Here is a 19,842-nt window from a genome sequence, read left to right as displayed (position 1 = left end):
TGAGGCTTTGCAACCCTCCACCCAATGCTATGAGCCCAGGAGTGGAGCTTCTTCCAGGCCTACGGCACATGCTCTTTGGGTTTGGCTGTTCACCCAGCCTTCTGAGGGTGATCGGGAGCCTGCGTGGGTGGGAGCCGGAATGGAATGATGGGACAACGCGGAGGGGCCAGAGGAGCCTGGCTTGGGTGGGTGACGATGAAAACCAACATGATCCCGACGTGATTTGAACTCGCAACCTTCTGATCTGGAGTCAGACGCGCTACCGTTGCGCCACGAGGTCAGCTGTGGTGGCTCTGGAAAGCTTTAGGCTACTCCGGCGTCAATTCTTCAGCGGTTGCCCACAGATTGACCTGGTTGCCCACAGATTGACCTTGTTGCCCTGATAGCCCTGTGCCAGCTTTGGCCGGCTCTCCCTATGCAAGTTTCGGCCGGTTAGCTCAGTTGGTTAGAGCGTGGTGCTAATAACGCCAAGGTCGCGGGTTCGATCCCCGTACGGGCCATTGCCCTTTTATTCCAACCGCGGTGGATTCCTATGGCCGTCGGCGCTTGGCCTAGTTTTCTTTAACCTACTCAACGGATAGCAAAGATGCCTATTTCGCTAGTGGCGCAGCTTAATTATGTCCCAGCTTAATTATGTCCCACAACACCTCAAGGCTCCAAGATCCAGAACCATATCTGCTAAAGATTGTGGGAAAACAAAAAGTTAGCTGACGCCACAAGCCCTGGAGCCTCTCTGCACGCTTATGTTAGAACCCGAGGTAAGACATGTATTCTTCGGGAAAGAAAAACAACCCATAACGCCTTGCAAAGTACCTTCTGACCCTTGCAGGTTTTACATGCTTGATTCTTATTAATTTGAGGCTTTGCAACCCTCCACCCAATGCTATGAGCCCAGGAGTGGAGCTTCTTCCAGGCCTACGGCACATGCTCTTTGGGTTTGGCTGTTCACCCAGCCTTCTGAGGGTGATCGGGAGCCTGCGTGGGTGGGAGCCGGAATGGAATGATGGGACAACGCGGAGGGGCCAGAGGAGCCTGGCTTGGGTGGGTGACGATGAAAACCAACATGATCCCGACGTGATTTGAACTCGCAACCTTCTGATCTGGAGTCAGACGCGCTACCGTTGCGCCACGAGGTCAGCTGTGGTGGCTCTGGAAAGCTTTAGGCTACTCCGGCGTCAATTCTTCAGCGGTTGCCCACAGATTGACCTGGTTGCCCTGATAGCCCTGTGCCAGCTTTGGCCGGCTCTCCCTATGCAAGTTTCGGCCGGTTAGCTCAGTTGGTTAGAGCGTGGTGCTAATAACGCCATGGTCGCGGGTTCGATCCCCGTACGGGCCATTGCCCTTTTATTCCAACCGCGGTGGATTCCTATGGCCGTCGGCGCTTGGCCTAGTTTTCTTTAACCTACTCAACGGATAGCAAAGATGCCTATTTCGCTAGTGGCGCAGCTTAATTATGTCCCAGCTTAATTATGTCCCACAACACCTCAAGGCTCCAAGATCCAGAACCATATCTGCTAAAGATTGTGGGAAAACAAAAAGTTAGCTGACGCCACAAGCCCTGGAGCCTCTCTGCACGCTTATGTTAGAACCCGAGGTAAGACATGTATTCTTCGGGAAAGAAAAACAACCCATAACGCCTTGCAAAGCACCTTCTGACCCTTGCAGGTTTTTACATGCTTGATTCTTATTAATTTGAGGCTTTGCAACCCTCCACCCAATGCTATGAGCCCAGGAGTGGAGCTTCTTCCAGGCCTACGGCACATGCTCTTTGGGTTTGGCTGTTCACCCAGCCTTCTGAGGGTGATCGGGAGCCTGCGTGGGTGGGAGCAGGAATGGAATGATGGGACAACGCGGAGGGGCCAGAGGAGCCTGGCTTTGGTGGGTGACGATTAAAACCAACATGCCCCCGACGTGATATGAACACGCAACCTTCTGATCTGGAGTCAGACGCGCTACCGTTGCGCCACGAGGTCAGCTGTGGTGGCTCTGGAAAGCTTTAGGCTACTCCGGCGTCAATTCTTCAGCGGTTGCCCACAGATTGACCTGGTTGCCCTGATAGCCCTGTGCCAGCTTTGGCCGGCTCTCCATATGCAAGTTTCGGCTGGTTAGCTCAGTTGGTTAGAGTGTGGTGCTAATAACGCCAAGGTCGCGGGTTCGATCCCCGTACGGGCTATTGCCCTTTTATTCCAACCGCGGTGGATTCCTATGGCCGTCGGCGCTTGGCCTAGTTTTCTTTAACCTACTCAACGGATAGCAAAGATGCCTATTTCGCTAGTGGCGCAGCTTAATTATGTCCCAGCTTAATTATGTCCCACAACACCTCAAGGCTCCAAGATCCAGAACCATATCTGCTAAAGATTGTGGGAAAACAAAAAGTTAGCTGACGCCACAAGCCCTGGAGCCTCTCTGCACGCTTATGTTAGAACCCGAGGTAAGATATGTATTCTTCGGGAAAGAAAAACAACCCATAACGCCTTGCAAAGCACCTTCTGACCCTTGCAGGTTTTTACATGCTTGATTCTTATTAATTTGAGGCTTTGCAACCCTCCACCCAATGCTATGAGCCCAGGAGTGGAGCTTCTTCCAGGCCTACGGCACATGCTCTTTGGGTTTGGCTGTTCACCCAGCCTTCTGAGGGTGATCGGGAGCCTGCGTGGGTGGGAGCCGGAATGGAATGATGGGACAACGCGGAGGTGCCAGAGGAGCCTGGCTTTGGTGGGTGACGATTAAAACCAGCATGCCCCCGACGTGATATGAACACGCAACCTTCTGATCTGGAGTCAGACGCGCTACCGTTGCGCCACGAGGTCAGCTGTGGTGGCTCTGGAAAGCTTTAGGCTACTCCGGCGTCAATTCTTCAGCGGTTGCCCACAGATTGACCTGGTTGCCCTGATAGCCCTGTGCCAGCTTTGGCCGGCTCTCCCTATGCAAGTTTCGGCCGGTTAGCTCAGTTGGTTAGAGCGTGGTGCTAATAACGCCAAGGTCGCGGGTTCGATCCCCGTACGGGCCATTGCCCTTTTATTCCAACCGCGGTGGATTCCTATGGCCGTCGGCGCTTGGCCTAGTTTTCTTTAACCTACTCAACGGATAGCAAAGATGCCTATTTCGCTAGTGGCGCAGCTTAATTATGTCCCAGCTTAATTATGTCCCACAACACCTCAAGGCTCCAAGATCCAGAACCATATCTGCTAAAGATTGTGGGAAAACAAAAAGTTAGCTGACGCCACAAGCCCTGGAGCCTCTCTGCACGCTTATGTTAGAACCCGAGGTAAGACATGTATTCTTCGGGAAAGAAAAACAACCCATAACGCCTTGCAAAGTACCTTCTGACCCTTGCAGGTTTTACATGCTTGATTCTTATTAATTTGAGGCTTTGCAACCCTCCACCCAATGCTATGAGCCCAGGAGTGGAGCTTCTTCCAGGCCTACGGCACATGCTCTTTGGGTTTGGCTGTTCACCCAGCCTTCTGAGGGTGATCGGGAGCCTGCGTGGGTGGGAGCCGGAATGGAATGATGGGACAACGCGGAGGGGCCAGAGGAGCCTGGCTTGGGTGGGTGACGATGAAAACCAACATGATCCCGACGTGATTTGAAATCGCAACCTTCTGATCTGGAGTCAGACGCGCTACCGTTGCGCCACGAGGTCAGCTGTGGTGGCTCTGGAAAGCTTTAGGCTACTCCGGCGTCAATTCTTCAGCGGTTGCCCACAGATTGACCTGGTTGCCCACAGATTGACCTTGTTGCCCTGATAGCCCTGTGCCAGCTTTGGCCGGCTCTCCCTATGCAAGTTTCGGCCGGTTAGCTCAGTTGGTTAGAGCGTGGTGCTAATAACGCCAAGGTCGCGGGTTCGATCCCCGTACGGGCCATTGCCCTTTTATTCCAACCGCGGTGGATTCCTATGGCCGTCGGCGCTTGGCCTAGTTTTCTTTAACCTACTCAACGGATAGCAAAGATGCCTATTTCGCTAGTGGCGCAGCTTAATTATGTCCCAGCTTAATTATGTCCCACAACACCTCAAGGCTCCAAGATCCAGAACCATATCTGCTAAAGATTGTGGGAAAACAAAAAGTTAGCTGACGCCACAAGCCCTGGAGCCTCTCTGCACGCTTATGTTAGAACCCGAGGTAAGACATGTATTCTTCGGGAAAGAAAAACAACCCATAACGCCTTGCAAAGCACCTTCTGACCCTTGCAGGTTTTACATGCTTGATTCTTATTAATTTGAGGCTTTGCAACCCTCCACCCAATGCTATGAGCCCAGGAGTGGAGCTTCTTCCAGGCCTACGGCACATGCTCTTTGGGTTTGGCTGTTCACCCAGCCTTCTGAGGGTGATCGGGAGCCTGCGTGGGTGGGAGCCGGAATGGAATGATGGGACAACGCGGAGGGGCCAGAGGAGCCTGGCTTGGGTGGGTGACGATGAAAACCAACATGATCCCGACGTGATTTGAACTCGCAACCTTCTGATCTGGAGTCAGACGCGCTACCGTTGCGCCACGAGGTCAGCTGTGGTGGCTCTGGAAAGCTTTAGGCTACTCCGGCGTCAATTCTTCAGCGGTTGCCCACAGATTGACCTGGTTGCCCACAGATTGACCTTGTTGCCCTGATAGCCCTGTGCCAGCTTTGGCCGGCTCTCCCTATGCAAGTTTCGGCCGGTTAGCTCAGTTGGTTAGAGCGTGGTGCTAATAACGCCAAGGTCGCGGGTTCGATCCCCGTACGGGCCATTGCCCTTTTATTCCAACCGCGGTGGATTCCTATGGCCGTCGGCGCTTGGCCTAGTTTTCTTTAACCTACTCAACGGATAGCAAAGATGCCTATTTCGCTAGTGGCGCAGCTTAATTATGTCCCAGCTTAATTATGTCCCACAACACCTCAAGGCTCCAAGATCCAGAACCATATCTGCTAAAGATTGTGGGAAAACAAAAAGTTAGCTGACGCCACAAGCCCTGGAGCCTCTCTGCACGCTTATGTTAGAACCCGAGGTAAGACATGTATTCTTCGGGAAAGAAAAACAACCCATAACGCCTTGCAAAGTACCTTCTGACCCTTGCAGGTTTTACATGCTTGATTCTTATTAATTTGAGGCTTTGCAACCCTCCACCCAATGCTATGAGCCCAGGAGTGGAGCTTCTTCCAGGCCTACGGCACATGCTCTTTGGGTTTGGCTGTTCACCCAGCCTTCTGAGGGTGATCGGGAGCCTGCGTGGGTGGGAGCCGGAATGGAATGATGGGACAACGCGGAGGGGCCAGAGGAGCCTGGCTTGGGTGGGTGACGATGAAAACCAACATGATCCCGACGTGATTTGAACTCGCAACCTTCTGATCTGGAGTCAGACGCGCTACCGTTGCGCCACGAGGTCAGCTGTGGTGGCTCTGGAAAGCTTTAGGCTACTCCGGCGTCAATTCTTCAGCGGTTGCCCACAGATTGACCTGGTTGCCCTGATAGCCCTGTGCCAGCTTTGGCCGGCTCTCCCTATGCAAGTTTCGGCCGGTTAGCTCAGTTGGTTAGAGCGTGGTGCTAATAACGCCATGGTCGCGGGTTCGATCCCCGTACGGGCCATTGCCCTTTTATTCCAACCGCGGTGGATTCCTATGGCCGTCGGCGCTTGGCCTAGTTTTCTTTAACCTACTCAACGGATAGCAAAGATGCCTATTTCGCTAGTGGCGCAGCTTAATTATGTCCCAGCTTAATTATGTCCCACAACACCTCAAGGCTCCAAGATCCAGAACCATATCTGCTAAAGATTGTGGGAAAACAAAAAGTTAGCTGACGCCACAAGCCCTGGAGCCTCTCTGCACGCTTATGTTAGAACCCGAGGTAAGACATGTATTCTTCGGGAAAGAAAAACAACCCATAACGCCTTGCAAAGCACCTTCTGACCCTTGCAGGTTTTTACATGCTTGATTCTTATTAATTTGAGGCTTTGCAACCCTCCACCCAATGCTATGAGCCCAGGAGTGGAGCTTCTTCCAGGCCTACGGCACATGCTCTTTGGGTTTGGCTGTTCACCCAGCCTTCTGAGGGTGATCGGGAGCCTGCGTGGGTGGGAGCAGGAATGGAATGATGGGACAACGCGGAGGGGCCAGAGGAGCCTGGCTTTGGTGGGTGACGATTAAAACCAACATGCCCCCGACGTGATATGAACACGCAACCTTCTGATCTGGAGTCAGACGCGCTACCGTTGCGCCACGAGGTCAGCTGTGGTGGCTCTGGAAAGCTTTAGGCTACTCCGGCGTCAATTCTTCAGCGGTTGCCCACAGATTGACCTGGTTGCCCTGATAGCCCTGTGCCAGCTTTGGCCGGCTCTCCATATGCAAGTTTCGGCTGGTTAGCTCAGTTGGTTAGAGTGTGGTGCTAATAACGCCAAGGTCGCGGGTTCGATCCCCGTACGGGCTATTGCCCTTTTATTCCAACCGCGGTGGATTCCTATGGCCGTCGGCGCTTGGCCTAGTTTTCTTTAACCTACTCAACGGATAGCAAAGATGCCTATTTCGCTAGTGGCGCAGCTTAATTATGTCCCAGCTTAATTATGTCCCACAACACCTCAAGGCTCCAAGATCCAGAACCATATCTGCTAAAGATTGTGGGAAAACAAAAAGTTAGCTGACGCCACAAGCCCTGGAGCCTCTCTGCACGCTTATGTTAGAACCCGAGGTAAGATATGTATTCTTCGGGAAAGAAAAACAACCCATAACGCCTTGCAAAGCACCTTCTGACCCTTGCAGGTTTTTACATGCTTGATTCTTATTAATTTGAGGCTTTGCAACCCTCCACCCAATGCTATGAGCCCAGGAGTGGAGCTTCTTCCAGGCCTACGGCACATGCTCTTTGGGTTTGGCTGTTCACCCAGCCTTCTGAGGGTGATCGGGAGCCTGCGTGGGTGGGAGCCGGAATGGAATGATGGGACAACGCGGAGGTGCCAGAGGAGCCTGGCTTTGGTGGGTGACGATTAAAACCAGCATGCCCCCGACGTGATATGAACACGCAACCTTCTGATCTGGAGTCAGACGCGCTACCGTTGCGCCACGAGGTCAGCTGTGGTGGCTCTGGAAAGCTTTAGGCTACTCCGGCGTCAATTCTTCAGCGGTTGCCCACAGATTGACCTGGTTGCCCTGATAGCCCTGTGCCAGCTTTGGCCGGCTCTCCCTATGCAAGTTTCGGCCGGTTAGCTCAGTTGGTTAGAGCGTGGTGCTAATAACGCCAAGGTCGCGGGTTCGATCCCCGTACGGGCCATTGCCCTTTTATTCCAACCGCGGTGGATTCCTATGGCCGTCGGCGCTTGGCCTAGTTTTCTTTAACCTACTCAACGGATAGCAAAGATGCCTATTTCGCTAGTGGCGCAGCTTAATTATGTCCCAGCTTAATTATGTCCCACAACACCTCAAGGCTCCAAGATCCAGAACCATATCTGCTAAAGATTGTGGGAAAACAAAAAGTTAGCTGACGCCACAAGCCCTGGAGCCTCTCTGCACGCTTATGTTAGAACCCGAGGTAAGACATGTATTCTTCGGGAAAGAAAAACAACCCATAACGCCTTGCAAAGCACCTTCTGACCCTTGCAGGTTTTACATGCTTGATTCTTATTAATTTGAAGCTTTGCAATCCTCCACCCAATGCTATGAGCCCAGGAGTGGAGCTTCTTCCAGGCCTAAGGCACATGCTCTTTGGGTTTGGCTGTTCACCCAGCCTTCTGAGGGTGATCGGGAGCCTGCGTGGGTGGGAGCCGGAATGGAATGATGGGACAACGCGGAGGGGCCAGAGGAGCCTGGCTTGGGTGGGTGACGATGAAAACCAACATGACCCCGACGTGATTTGAACACGCAACCTACTGATCTGGAGTCAGACGCGCTACCATTGCGCCACGAGGTCAGCTGTGGTGGCTCTGGAAAGCTTTAGGCTACTCCGGCGTCAATTCTTCAGCGGTTGCCCACAGATTGACCTGGTTGCCCTGATAGCCCTGTGCCAGCTTTGGCCGGCTCTCCCTATGCAAGTTTCGGCCGGTTAGCTCAGTTGGTTAGAGCGTGGTGCTAATAACGCCAAGGTCGCGGGTTCGATCCCGGTACGGGCCATTGCCCTTTTATTCCAACCGCGGTGGATTCCTATGGCCGTCGGCGCTTGGCCTAGTTTTCTTTAACCTACTCAACGGATAGCAAAGATGCCTATTTCGCTAGTGGCGCAGCTTAATTATGCCCCAGCTTAATTATGTCCCACAACACCTCAAGGCTCCAAGATCCAGAACCATATCTGCTAAAGATTGTGGGAAAACAAAAAGTTAGCTGACGCCACAAGCCCTGGAGCCTCTCTGCACGCTTATGTTAGAACCCGAGGTAAGACATGTATTCTTCGGGAAAGAAAAACAACCCATAACGCCTTGCAAAGCACCTTCTGACCCTTGCAGGTTTTACATGCTTGATTCTTATTAATTTGAGGCTTTGCAACCCTCCACCCAATGCTATGAGCCCAGGAGTGGAGCTTCTTCCAGGCCTACGGCACATGCTCTTTGGGTTTGGCTGTTCACCCAGCCTTCTGAGGGTGATCGGGAGCCTGCGTGGGTGGGAGCCGGAATGGAATGATGGGACAACGCGGAGGGGCCAGAGGAGCCTGGCTTGGGTGGGTGACGATGAAAACCAACATGACCCCGACGTGATTTGAACACACAACCTTCTGATCTGGAGTCAGACGCGCTACCGTTGCGCCACGAGGTCAGCTGTGGTGGCTCCGGTGTCAATTCTTCAGCGGTTGCCCACAGATTGACCTGGTTGCCCTGATAGCCCTGTGCCAGCTTTGGCCGGCTCTCCCTATGCAAGTTTCGGCCGGTTAGCTCAGTTGGTTAGAGCGTGGTGCTAATAACGCCAAGGTCGCGGGTTCGATCCCCGTACGGGCCATTGCCCTTTTATTCCAACCGCGGTGGATTCCTATGGCCGTCGGCGCTTGGCCTAGTTTTCTTTAACCTACTCAACGGATAGCAAAGATGCCTATTTCGCTAGTGGCGCAGCTTAATTATGTCCCAGCTTAATTATGTCCCACAACACCTCAAGGCTCCAAGATCCAGAACCATATCTGCTAAAGATTGTGGGAAAACAAAAAGTTAGCTGACGCCACAAGCGCCTGGAGCCTCTCTGCACGCTTATGTTAGAACCCGAGGTAAGACATGTATTCTTCGGGAAAGAAAAACAACCCATAACGCCTTGCAAAGCACCTTCTGACCCTTGCAGGTTTTACATGCTTGATTCTTATTAATTTGAGGCTTTGCAACCCTCCACCCAATGCTATGAGCCCAGGAGTGGAGCTTCTTCCAGGCCTACGGCACATGCTCTTTGGGTTTGGCTGTTCACCCAGCCTTCTGAGGGTGATCGGGAGCCTGCGTGGGTGGGAGCCGGAATGGAATGATGGGACAACGCGGAGGGGCCAGAGGAGCCTGGCTTGGGTGGGTGACGATGAAAACCAACATGACCCCGACATGATTTGAACACGCAACCTTCTGATCTGGAGTCAGACGTGCTACCGTTGCGCCACGAGGTCAGCTGTGGTGGCTCTGGAAAGCTTTAGGCTACTCCGGCGTCAATTCTTCAGCGGTTGCCCACAGATTGACCTGGTTGCCCTGATAGCCCTGTGCCAGCTTTGGCCGGCTCTCCCTATGCAAGTTTCGGCCGGTTAGCTCAGTTGGTTAGAGTGTGGTGCTAATAACGCCAAGGTCGCGGGTTCGATCCCCGTACGGGCCATTGCCCTTTTATTCCAACCGCGGTGGATTCCTATGGCCGTCGGCGCTTGGCCTAGTTTTCTCTAACCTACTCAACGGATAGCAAAGATGCCTATTTCGCTAGTGGCGCAGCTTAATTATGTCCCAGCTTAATTATGTCCCACAACACCTCAAGGCTCCAAGATCCAGAACCATATCTGCTAAAGATTGTGGGAAAACAAAAAGTTAGCTGACGCCACAAGCCCTGGAGCCTCTCTGCACGCTTATGTTAGAACCCGAGGTAAGACATGTATTCTTCGGGAAAGAAAAACAACCCATAACGCCTTGCAAAGCACCTTCTGACCCTTGCAGGTTTTACATGCTTGATTCTTATTAATTTGAGGCTTTGCAACCCTCCACCCAATGCTATGAGCCCAGGAGTGGAGCTTCTTCCAGGCCTACGGCACATGCTCTTTGGGTTTGGCTGTTCACCCAGCCTTCTGAGGGTGATCGGGAGCCTGCGTGGGTGGGAGCCGGAATGGAATGATGGGACAACGCGGAGGGGCCAGAGGAGCCTGGCTTGGGTGGGTGACGATGAAAACCAACATGACCCCGACGTGATTTGAACACGCAACCTTCTGATCTGGAGTCAGACGCGCTACCGTTGCGCCACGAGGTCAGCTGTGGTGGCTCCGGTGTCAATTCTTCAGCGGTTGCCCACAGATTGACCTGGTTGCCCTGATAGCCCTGTGCCAGCTTTGGCCGGCTCTCCCTATGCAAGTTTCGGCCGGTTAGCTCAGTTGGTTAGAGCGTGGTGCTAATAACGCCAAGGTCGCGGGTTCGATCCCCGTACGGGCTATTGCCCTTTTATTCCAACCGCGGTGGATTCCTATGGCCGTCGGCGCTTGGCCTAGTTTTCTCTAACCTACTCAACGGATAGCAAAGATGCCTATTTCGCTAGTGGCGCAGCTTAATTATGTCCCAGCTTAATTATGTCCCACAACACCTCAAGGCTCCAAGATCCAGAACCATATCTGCTAAAGATTGTGGGAAAACAAAAAGTTAGCTGACGCCACAAGCCCTGGAGCCTCTCTGCACGCTTATGTTAGAACCCGAGGTAAGACATGTATTCTTCGGGAAAGAAAAACAACCCATAACGCCTTGCAAAGCACCTTCTGACCCTTGCAGGTTTTACATGCTTGATTCTTATTAATTTGAGGCTTTGCAACCCTCCACCCAATGCTATGAGCCCAGGAGTGGAGCTTCTTCCAGGCCTACGGCACATGCTCTTTGGGTTTGGCTGTTCACCCAGCCTTCTGAGGGTGATCGGGAGCCTGCGTGGGTGGGAGCCGGAATGGAATGATGGGACAACGCGGAGGGGCCAGAGGAGCCTGGCTTGGGTGGGTGACGATGAAAACCAACATGACCCCGACGTGATTTGAACACGCAACCTTCTGATCTGGAGTCAGACGCGCTATCGTTGCGCCACAAGGTCAGCTGTGATGGCTCTGGAAAGCTTTAGGCTACTCCGGCGTCAATTCTTCAGCGGTTGCCCACAGATTGACCTGGTTGCCCTGATAGCCCTATGCCAGCTTTGGCCGGCTCACCCTATGCAAGTTTCGGCCGGTTAGCTCAGTTGGTTAGAGCGTGGTGCTAATAACGCCAAGGTCGCGGGTTCGATCCCCGTACGGGCCATTGCCCTTTTATTCCAACCGCGGTGGATTCCTATGGCCGTCGGCGCTTGGCCTAGTTTTCTCTAACCTACTCAACGGATAGCAAAGATGCCTATTTCGCTAGTGGCGCAGCTTAATTATGTCCCAGCTTAATTATGTCCCACAACACCTCAAGGCTCCAAGATCCAGAACCATATCTGCTAAAGATTGTGGGAAAACAAAAAGTTAGCTGACGCCACAAGCCCTGGAGCCTCTCTGCACGCTTATGTTAGAACCCGAGGTAAGACATGTATTCTTCGGGAAAGAAAAACAACCCATAACGCCTTGCAAAGCACCTTCTGACCCTTGCAGGTTTTACATGCTTGATTCTTATTAATTTGAGGCTTTGCAACCCTCCACCCAATGCTATGAGCCCAGGAGTGGAGCTTCTTCCAGGCCTACGGCACATGCTCTTTGGGTTTGGCTGTTCACCCAGCCTTCTGAGGGTGATTGGGAGCCTGCGTGGGTGGGAGCCGGAATGGAATGATGGGACAACGCGGAGGGGCCAGAGGAGCCTGGCTTGGGTGGGTGACGATGAAAACCAACATGACCCCGACATGATTTGAACACGCAACCTTCTGATCTGGAGTCAGACGTGCTACCGTTGCGCCACGAGGTCAGCTGTGGTGGCTCTGGAAAGCTTTAGGCTACTCCGGCGTCAATTCTTCAGCGGTTGCCCACAGATTGACCTGGTTGCCCTGATAGCCCTGTGCCAGCTTTGGCCGGCTCTCCCTATGCAAGTTTCGGCCAGTTAGCTCAGTTGGTTAGAGCGTGGTGCTAATAACGCCAAGGTCGCGGGTTCGATCCCCGTACAGGCCATTGCCCTTTTATTCCAACCGCGGTGGATTCCTATGGCCGTCGGCGCTTGGCCTAGTTTTCTCTAACCTACTCAACGGATAGCAAAGATGCCTATTTCGCTAGTGGCGCAGCTTAATTATGTCCCAGCTTAATTATGTCCCACAACACCTCAAGGCTCCAAGATCCAGAACCATATCTGCTAAAGATTGTGGGAAAACAAAAAGTTAGCTGACGCCACAAGCCCTGGAGCCTCTCTGCACGCTTATGTTAGAACCCGAGGTAAGACATGTATTCTTCGGGAAAGAAAAACAACCCATAACGCCTTGCAAAGCACCTTCTGACCCTTGCAGGTTTTACATGCTTGATTCTTATTAATTTGAGGCTTTGCAACCCTCCACCCAATGCTATGAGCCCAGGAGTGGAGCTTCTTCCAGGCCTACGGCACATGCTCTTTGGGTTTGGCTGTTCACCCAGCCTTCTGAGGGTGATTGGGAGCCTGCGTGGGTGGGAGCCGGAATGGAATGATGGGACAACGCGGAGGGGGCCAGAGGAGCCTGGCTTGGGTGGGTGACGATGAAAACCAACATGACCCCGACGTGATTTGAACACGCAACCTTCTGATCTGGAGTCAGACGCGCTACCGTTGCGCCACGAGGTCAGCTGTGGTGGCTCCGGTGTCAATTCTTCAGCGGTTGCCCACAGATTGACCTGGTTGCCCTGATAGCCCTGTGCCAGCTTTGGCCGGCTCTCCCTATGCAAGTTTCGGCCGGTTAGCTCAGTTGGTTAGAGCGTGGTGCTAATAACGCCAAGGTCGCGGGTTCGATCCCCGTACGGGCCATTGCCCTTTTATTCCAACCGCGGTGGATTCCTATGGCCGTCGGCACTTGGCCTAGTTTTCTCTAACCTACTCAACGGATAGCAAAGATGCCTATTTCGCTAGTGGCGCAGCTTAATTATGTCCCAGCTTAATTATGTCCCACAACACCTCAAGGCTCCAAGATCCAGAACCATATCTGCTAAAGATTGTGGGAAAACAAAAAGTTAGCTGACGCCACAAGCCCTGGAGCCTCTCTGCACGCTTATGTTAGAACCCGAGGTAAGACATGTATTCTTCGGGAAAGAAAAACAACCCATAACGCCTTGCAAAGCACCTTCTGACCCTTGCAGGTTTTACATGCTTGATTCTTATTAATTTGGGGCTTTGCAACCCTCCACCCAATGCTATGAGCCCAGGAGTGGAGCTTCTTCCAGGCCTACGGCACATGCTCTTTGGGTTTGGCTGTTCACCCAGCCTTCTGAGGGTGATCGGGAGCCTGCGTGGGTGGGAGCCGGAATGGAATGATGGGACAACGCGGAGGGGCCAGAGGAGCCTGGCTTGGGTGGGTGACGATGAAAACCAACATGACCCCGATGTGATTTGAACACGCAACCTTCTGATCTGGAGTCAGACGCGCTACCGTTGCGCCACGAGGTCAGCTGTGGTGGCTCCGGTGTCAATTCTTCAGCGGTTGCCCACAGATTGACCTGGTTGCCCTGATAGCCCTGTGCCAGCTTTGGCCGGCTCTCCCTATGCAAGTTTCGGCCGGTTAGCTCAGTTGGTTAGAGCGTGGTGCTAATAACGCCAAGGTCGCGGGTTCGATCCCCGTACGGGCCATTGCCCTTTTATTCCAACCGCGGTGGATTCCTATGGCCGTCGGCGCTTGGCCTAGTTTTCTTTAACCTACTCAACGGATAGCAAAGATGCCTATTTCGCTAGTGGCGCAGCTTAATTATGTCCCAGCTTAATTATGTCCCACAACACCTCAAGGCTCCAAGATCCAGAACCATATCTGCTAAAGATTGTGGGAAAACAAAAAGTTAGCTGACGCCACAAGCGCCTGGAGCCTCTCTGCACGCTTATGTTAGAACCCGAGGTAAGACATGTATTCTTCGGGAAAGAAAAACAACCCATAACGCCTTGCAAAGCACCTTCTGACCCTTGCAGGTTTTACATGCTTGATTCTTATTAATTTGAGGCTTTGCAACCCTCCACCCAATGCTATGAGCCCAGGAGTGGAGCTTCTTCCAGGCCTACGGCACATGCTCTTTGGGTTTGGCTGTTCACCCAGCCTTCTGAGGGTGATCGGGAGCCTGCGTGGGTGGGAGCCGGAATGGAATGATGGGACAACGCGGAGGGGCCAGAGGAGCCTGGCTTGGGTGGGTGACGATGAAAACCAACATGACCCCGATGTGATTTGAACACGCAACCTTCTGATCTGGAGTCAGACGCGCTACCGTTGCACCACGAGGTCAGCTGTGGTAGTTCTGGAAAGCTTTAGGCTACTCCGGCGTCAATTCTTCAGCGGTTGCCCACAGATTGACCTGGTTGCCCTGATAGCCCTGTGCCAGCTTTGGCCGGCTCTCTCTATGCAAGTTTCGGCCGGTTAGCTCAGTTGGTTAGAGCGTGGTGCTAATAACGCCAAGGTCGCGGGTTCGATCCCCGTACGGGCCATTGCCCTTTTATTCCAACCGCGGTGGATTCCTATGGCCGTCGGCGCTTGGCCTAGTTTTCTTTAACCTACTCAACGGATAGCAAAGATGCCTATTTCGCTAGTGGCGCAGCTTAATTATGTCCCAGCTTAATTATGTCCCACAACACCTCAAGGCTCCAAGATCCAGAACCATATCTGCTAAAGATTGTGGGAAAACAAAAAGTTAGCTGACGCCACAAGCCCTGCAGCCTCTCTGCACGCTTATGTTAGAACCCGAGGTAAGACATGTATTCTTCGGGAAAGAAAAACAACCCATAACGCCTTGCAAAGCACCTTCTGACCCTTGCAGGTTTTACATGCTTGATTCTTATTAATTTGAGGCTTTGCAACCCTCCACCCAATGCTATGAGCCCAGGAGTGGAGCTTCTTCCAGGCCTACGGCACATGCTCTTTGGGTTTGGCTGTTCACCCAGCCTTCTGAGGGTGATCGGGAGCCTGCGTGGGTGGGAGCCGGAATGGAATGATGGGACAACGCGGAGGGGCCAGAGGAGCCTGGCTTGGGTGGGTGACGATGAAAACCAACATGACCCCGACGTGATTTGAACACGCAACCTTCTGATCTGGAGTCAGACGCGCTACCGTTGCGCCACGAGGTCAGCTGTGGTGGCTCCAGTGTCAATTCTTCAGCGGTTGCCCACAGATTGACCTGGTTGCCCTGATAGCCCTGTGCCAGCTTTGGCCGGCTCTCCCTATGCAAGTTTCGGCCGGTTAGCTCAGTTGGTTAGAGCGTGGTGCTAATAACGCCAAGGTCGCGGGTTCGATCCCCGTACGGGCCATTGCCCTTTTATTCCAACCGCGGTGGATTCCTATGGCCGTCGGCGCTTGGCCTAGTTTTCTCTAACCTACTCAACGGATAGCAAAGATGCCTATTTCGCTAGTGGCGCAGCTTAATTATGTCCCAGCTTAATTATGTCCCACAACACCTCAAGGCTCCAAGATCCAGAACCATATCTGCTAAAGATTGTGGGAAAACAAAAAGTTAGCTGACGCCACAAGCCCTGGAGCCTCTCTGCACGCTTATGTTAGAACCCGAGGTAAGACATGTATTCTTCGGGAAAGAAAAACAACCCATAACGCCTTGCAAAGCACCTTCTGACCCTTGCAGGTTTTACATGCTTGATTCTTATTAATTTGAGGCTTTGCAACCCTCCACCCAATGCTATGAGCCCAGGAGTGGAGCTTCTTCCAGGCCTACGGCACATGCTCTTTGGGTTTGGCTGTTCACCCAGCCTTCTGAGGGTGATCGGGAGCCTGCGTGGGTGGGAGCCGGAATGGAATGATGGGACAACGCGGAGGGGCCAGAGGAGCCTGGCTTGGGTGGGTGACGATGAAAACCAACATGACCCCGACGTGATTTGAACACGCAACCTTCTGATCTGGAGTCAGACGCGCTACCGTTGCGCCACAAGGTCAGCTGTGGTGGCCCTGGAAAGCTTTAGGCTACTCCGGCGTCAATTCTTCAGCGGTTGCCCACAGATTGACCTGGTTGCCCTGATAGCCCTGTGCCAGCTTTGGCCGGCTCACCCTATGCAAGTTTCGGCCGGTTAGCTCAGTTGGTTAGAGCGTGGTGCTAATAACGCCAAGGTCGCGGGTTCGATCCCCGTACGGGCCATTGCCCTTTTATTCCAACCGCGGTGGATTCCTATGGCCGTCGGCGCTTGGCCTAGTTTTCTTTAACCTACTCAACGGATAGCAAAGATGCCTATTTCGCTAGTGGCGCAGCTTAATTATGTCCCAGCTTAATTATGTCCCACAACACCTCAAGGCTCCAAGATCCAGAACCATATCTGCTAAAGATTGTGGGAAAACAAAAAGTTAGCTGACGCCACAAGCCCTGGAGCCTCTCTGCACGCTTATGTTAGAACCCGAGGTAAGACATGTATTCTTCGGGAAAGAAAAACAACCCATAACGCCTTGCAAAGCACCTTCTGACCCTTGCAGGTTTTACATGCTTGATTCTTATTAATTTGAGGCTTTGCAACCCTCCACCCAATGCTATGAGCCCAGGAGTGGAGCTTCTTCCAGGCCTACGGCACATGCTCTTTGGGTTTGGCTGTTCACCCAGCCTTCTGAGGGTGATCGGGAGCCTGCGTGGGTGGGAGCCGGAATGGAATGATGGGACAACGCGGAGGGGCCAGAGGAGCCTGGCTTGGGTGGGTGACGATGAAAACCAACATGACCCCGACGTGATTTGAACACGCAACCTTCTGATCTGGAGTCAGACGCGCTACCGTTGCGCCACGAGGTCAGCTGTGGTGGCTCTGGAAAGCTTTAGGCTACTCCGGCGTCAATTCTTCAGCGGTTGCCCACAGATTGACCTGGTTGCCCTGATAGCCCTGTGCCAGCTTTGGCCGGCTCACCCTATGCAAGTTTCGGCCGGTTAGCTCAGTTGGTTAGAGCGTGGTGCTAATAACGCCAAGGTCGCGGGTTCGATCCCCGTACGGGCCATTGCCCTTTTATTCCAACCGCGGTGGATTCCTATGGCCGTCGGCGCTTGGCCTAGTTTTCTTTAACCTACTCAACGGATAGCAAAGATGCCTATTTCGCTAGTGGCGCAGCTTAATTATGTCCCAGCTTAATTATGTCCCACAACAACTCAAGGCTCCAAGATCCAGAACCATATCTGCTAAAGATTGTGGGAAAACAAAAAGTTAGCTGACGCCACAAGCCCTGGAGCCTCTCTGCACGCTTATGTTAGAACCCGAGGTAAGACATGTATTCTTCGGGAAAGAAAAACAACCCATAACGCCTTGCAAAGCACCTTCTGACCCTTGCAGGTTTTACATGCTTGATTCTTATTAATTTGAGGCTTTGCAACCCTCCACCCAATGCTATGAGCCCAGGAGTGGAGCTTCTTCCAGGCCTACGGCACATGCTCTTTGGGTTTGGCTGTTCACCCAGCCTTCTGAGGGTGATCGGGAGCCTGCGTGGGTGGGAGCAGGAATGGAATGATGGGACAACGCGGAGGGGCCAGAGGAGCCTGGCTTGGGTGGGTGACGAAGAAAACCAACATGACCCCGACGTGATTTGAACACGCAACCTTCTGATCTGGAGTCAGACGTGCTACCGTTGCACCACGAGGTCAGCTGTGGTGGCTCTGGAAAGCTTTAGGCTACTCCGGCGTCAATTCTTCAGCGGTTGCCCACAGATTGACCTGGTTGCCCTGATAGCCCTGTGCCAGCTTTGGCCGGCTCTCCCTATGCAAGTTTCGGCCGGTTAGCTCAGTTGGTTAGAGCGTGGTGCTAATAACGCCAAGGTCGCGGGTTCGATCCCCGTACGGGCCATTGCCCTTTTATTCAAACCGCGGTGGATTCCTATGGCCGTCGGCGCTTGGCCTAGTTTTCTTTAACCTACTCAACGGATAGCAAAGATGCCTATTTCGCTAGTGGCGCAGCTTAATTATGTCCCAGCTTAATTATGTCCCACAACACCTCAAGGCTCCAAGATCCAGAACCATATCTGCTAAAGATTGTGGGAAAACAAAAAGTTAGCTGACGCCACAAGCCCTGGAGCCTCTCTGCACGCTTATGTTAGAACCCGAGGTAAGACATGTATTCTTCGGGAAAGAAAAACAACCCATAACGCCTTGCAAAGCACCTTCTGACCCTTGCAGGTTTTACATGCTTGATTCTTATTAATTTGAGGCTTTGCAACCCTCCACCCAATGCTATGAGCCCAGGAGTGGAGCTTCTTCCAGGCCTACGGCACATGCTCTTTGGGTTTGGCTGTTCACCCAGCCTTCTGAGGGTGATCGGGAGCCTGCGTGGGTGGGAGCCGGAATGGAATGATGGGACAACGCGGAGGGGCCAGAGGAGCCTGGCTTGGGTGGGTGACGATGAAAACCAACATGACCCCGAAGTGATTTGAACACGCAACCTTCTGATCTGGAGTCAGACGCGCTAGCGTTGCGCCACGAGGTCAGCTTGGGTGGCTATGGAATGCTTTAGGCTACTCCGGCGTCAATTCTTCAGCGGTTGCCCACAGATTGACCTGGTTGCCCTGATAGCCCTGTGCCAGCTTTGGCCGGCTCTCCCTATGCAAGTTTCGGCCGGTTAGCTCAGTTGGTTAGAGCGTGGTGCTAATAACGCCAAGGTCGCGGGTTCGATCCCCGTACGGGCCATTGCCCTTTTATTCCAACCGCGGTGGATTCATATGGCCGTCGGCGCTTGGCCTAGTTTTCTTTAACCTACTCAACGGATAGCAAAGATGCCTATTTCGCTAGTGGCGCAGCTTAATTATGTCCCAGCTTAATTATGTCCCACAACACCTCAAGGCTCCAAGATCCAGAACCATATCTGCTAAAGATTGTGGGAAAACAAAAAGTTAGCTGACGCCACAAGCCCTGGAGCCTCTCTGCACGCTTATGTTAGAACCCAAGGTAAGACATGTATTCTTCGGGAAAGAAAAACAACCCATAACGCCTTGCAAAGCACCTTCTGACCCTTGCAGGTTTTACATGCTTGATTCTTATTAATTTGAGGCTTTGCAACCCTCCACCCAATGCTATGAGCCCAGGAGTGGAGCTTCTTCCAGGCCTACGGCACATGCTCTTTGGGTTTGGCTGTTCACCCAGCCTTCTGAGGGTGATCGGGAGCCTGCGTGGGTGGGAGCCGGAATGGAATGATGGGACAACGCGGAGGGGCCAGAGGAGCCTGGCTTGGGTGGGTGACGATGAAAACCAACATGACCCCGACGTGATTTGAACACGCAACCTTCTGATCTGGAGTCAGACGCGCTACCGTTGAGCCACGAGGTCAGCTGTGGTGGCTCTGGAAAGCTTTAGGCTACTCCGGCGTCAATTCTTCAGCGGTTGCCCACAGATTGACCTGGTTGCCCTGATAGCCCTGTGCCAGCTTTGGCCGGCTCTCCCTATGCAAGTTTCGGCCGGTTAGCTCAGTTGGTTAGAGCGTGGTGCTAATAACGCCAAGGTCGCGGGTTCGATCCCCGTACGGGCCATTGCCCTTTTATTCCAACCGCGGTGGATTCCTATGGCCGTCGGCGCTTGGCCTAGTTTTCTTTAACCTACTCAACGGATAGCAAAGATGCCTATTTCGCTAGTGGCGCAGCTTAATTATGTCCCAGCTTAATTATGTCCCACAACACCTCAAGGCTCCAAGATCCAG

General features: G+C 52.9%; 25 non-coding genes across 25 annotated transcripts; 18 read left to right on the top strand and 7 right to left on the bottom strand.

Annotated features, from left to right (window-relative positions):
* The first annotated feature begins 426 nt into the window (after window positions 1-426).
* Window positions 427-500, top strand: TRNAI-AAU (transfer RNA isoleucine (anticodon AAU)). The gene has a single exon. It is a non-coding gene; the product is annotated as a tRNA-Ile (tRNA).
* Window positions 501-1,262: 762 nt separating this feature from the next.
* On the top strand, window positions 1,263-1,336 carry TRNAI-AAU (transfer RNA isoleucine (anticodon AAU)). The gene has a single exon. It is a non-coding gene; the product is annotated as a tRNA-Ile (tRNA).
* Window positions 1,337-2,936: 1,600 nt separating this feature from the next.
* Window positions 2,937-3,010, top strand: TRNAI-AAU (transfer RNA isoleucine (anticodon AAU)). Its single transcript has one exon. It is a non-coding gene; the product is annotated as a tRNA-Ile (tRNA).
* Window positions 3,011-3,792: 782 nt separating this feature from the next.
* On the top strand, window positions 3,793-3,866 carry TRNAI-AAU (transfer RNA isoleucine (anticodon AAU)). The gene has a single exon. It is a non-coding gene; the product is annotated as a tRNA-Ile (tRNA).
* Window positions 3,867-4,648: 782 nt separating this feature from the next.
* TRNAI-AAU (transfer RNA isoleucine (anticodon AAU)) lies at window positions 4,649-4,722 on the top strand. Its single transcript has one exon. It is a non-coding gene; the product is annotated as a tRNA-Ile (tRNA).
* Window positions 4,723-5,484: 762 nt separating this feature from the next.
* TRNAI-AAU (transfer RNA isoleucine (anticodon AAU)) lies at window positions 5,485-5,558 on the top strand. Its single transcript has one exon. It is a non-coding gene; the product is annotated as a tRNA-Ile (tRNA).
* Window positions 5,559-7,158: 1,600 nt separating this feature from the next.
* TRNAI-AAU (transfer RNA isoleucine (anticodon AAU)) lies at window positions 7,159-7,232 on the top strand. Its single transcript has one exon. It is a non-coding gene; the product is annotated as a tRNA-Ile (tRNA).
* A 1,400-nt stretch (window positions 7,233-8,632) lies between these two features.
* Window positions 8,633-8,704, bottom strand: TRNAW-CCA (transfer RNA tryptophan (anticodon CCA)). Its single transcript has one exon. It is a non-coding gene; the product is annotated as a tRNA-Trp (tRNA).
* Window positions 8,705-8,810: 106 nt separating this feature from the next.
* On the top strand, window positions 8,811-8,884 carry TRNAI-AAU (transfer RNA isoleucine (anticodon AAU)). Its single transcript has one exon. It is a non-coding gene; the product is annotated as a tRNA-Ile (tRNA).
* A 1,401-nt stretch (window positions 8,885-10,285) lies between these two features.
* On the bottom strand, window positions 10,286-10,357 carry TRNAW-CCA (transfer RNA tryptophan (anticodon CCA)). The gene has a single exon. It is a non-coding gene; the product is annotated as a tRNA-Trp (tRNA).
* Window positions 10,358-11,299: 942 nt separating this feature from the next.
* TRNAI-AAU (transfer RNA isoleucine (anticodon AAU)) lies at window positions 11,300-11,373 on the top strand. The gene has a single exon. It is a non-coding gene; the product is annotated as a tRNA-Ile (tRNA).
* Window positions 11,374-12,774: 1,401 nt separating this feature from the next.
* On the bottom strand, window positions 12,775-12,846 carry TRNAW-CCA (transfer RNA tryptophan (anticodon CCA)). The gene has a single exon. It is a non-coding gene; the product is annotated as a tRNA-Trp (tRNA).
* A 106-nt stretch (window positions 12,847-12,952) lies between these two features.
* TRNAI-AAU (transfer RNA isoleucine (anticodon AAU)) lies at window positions 12,953-13,026 on the top strand. Its single transcript has one exon. It is a non-coding gene; the product is annotated as a tRNA-Ile (tRNA).
* A 742-nt stretch (window positions 13,027-13,768) lies between these two features.
* TRNAI-AAU (transfer RNA isoleucine (anticodon AAU)) lies at window positions 13,769-13,842 on the top strand. The gene has a single exon. It is a non-coding gene; the product is annotated as a tRNA-Ile (tRNA).
* Window positions 13,843-14,605: 763 nt separating this feature from the next.
* Window positions 14,606-14,679, top strand: TRNAI-AAU (transfer RNA isoleucine (anticodon AAU)). Its single transcript has one exon. It is a non-coding gene; the product is annotated as a tRNA-Ile (tRNA).
* A 564-nt stretch (window positions 14,680-15,243) lies between these two features.
* Window positions 15,244-15,315, bottom strand: TRNAW-CCA (transfer RNA tryptophan (anticodon CCA)). Its single transcript has one exon. It is a non-coding gene; the product is annotated as a tRNA-Trp (tRNA).
* A 106-nt stretch (window positions 15,316-15,421) lies between these two features.
* On the top strand, window positions 15,422-15,495 carry TRNAI-AAU (transfer RNA isoleucine (anticodon AAU)). Its single transcript has one exon. It is a non-coding gene; the product is annotated as a tRNA-Ile (tRNA).
* Window positions 15,496-16,059: 564 nt separating this feature from the next.
* Window positions 16,060-16,131, bottom strand: TRNAW-CCA (transfer RNA tryptophan (anticodon CCA)). Its single transcript has one exon. It is a non-coding gene; the product is annotated as a tRNA-Trp (tRNA).
* Window positions 16,132-16,257: 126 nt separating this feature from the next.
* Window positions 16,258-16,331, top strand: TRNAI-AAU (transfer RNA isoleucine (anticodon AAU)). Its single transcript has one exon. It is a non-coding gene; the product is annotated as a tRNA-Ile (tRNA).
* Window positions 16,332-16,895: 564 nt separating this feature from the next.
* Window positions 16,896-16,967, bottom strand: TRNAW-CCA (transfer RNA tryptophan (anticodon CCA)). Its single transcript has one exon. It is a non-coding gene; the product is annotated as a tRNA-Trp (tRNA).
* A 126-nt stretch (window positions 16,968-17,093) lies between these two features.
* TRNAI-AAU (transfer RNA isoleucine (anticodon AAU)) lies at window positions 17,094-17,167 on the top strand. The gene has a single exon. It is a non-coding gene; the product is annotated as a tRNA-Ile (tRNA).
* A 564-nt stretch (window positions 17,168-17,731) lies between these two features.
* On the bottom strand, window positions 17,732-17,803 carry TRNAW-CCA (transfer RNA tryptophan (anticodon CCA)). The gene has a single exon. It is a non-coding gene; the product is annotated as a tRNA-Trp (tRNA).
* A 126-nt stretch (window positions 17,804-17,929) lies between these two features.
* TRNAI-AAU (transfer RNA isoleucine (anticodon AAU)) lies at window positions 17,930-18,003 on the top strand. The gene has a single exon. It is a non-coding gene; the product is annotated as a tRNA-Ile (tRNA).
* Window positions 18,004-18,765: 762 nt separating this feature from the next.
* TRNAI-AAU (transfer RNA isoleucine (anticodon AAU)) lies at window positions 18,766-18,839 on the top strand. Its single transcript has one exon. It is a non-coding gene; the product is annotated as a tRNA-Ile (tRNA).
* Window positions 18,840-19,601: 762 nt separating this feature from the next.
* Window positions 19,602-19,675, top strand: TRNAI-AAU (transfer RNA isoleucine (anticodon AAU)). Its single transcript has one exon. It is a non-coding gene; the product is annotated as a tRNA-Ile (tRNA).
* Window positions 19,676-19,842: the final 167 nt, after the last annotated feature.

The sequence above is a fragment of the Lithobates pipiens genome, unplaced genomic scaffold, assembly GCF_037356315.1.
Source record: "Lithobates pipiens isolate NorthernLeopardFrog02 unplaced genomic scaffold, aLitPip1_a1.2 Scaffold_8, whole genome shotgun sequence".
Classification (NCBI taxonomy): domain Eukaryota; kingdom Metazoa; phylum Chordata; class Amphibia; order Anura; family Ranidae; genus Lithobates; species Lithobates pipiens.
This window is presented reverse-complemented; position numbering and strand designations above follow the sequence as displayed.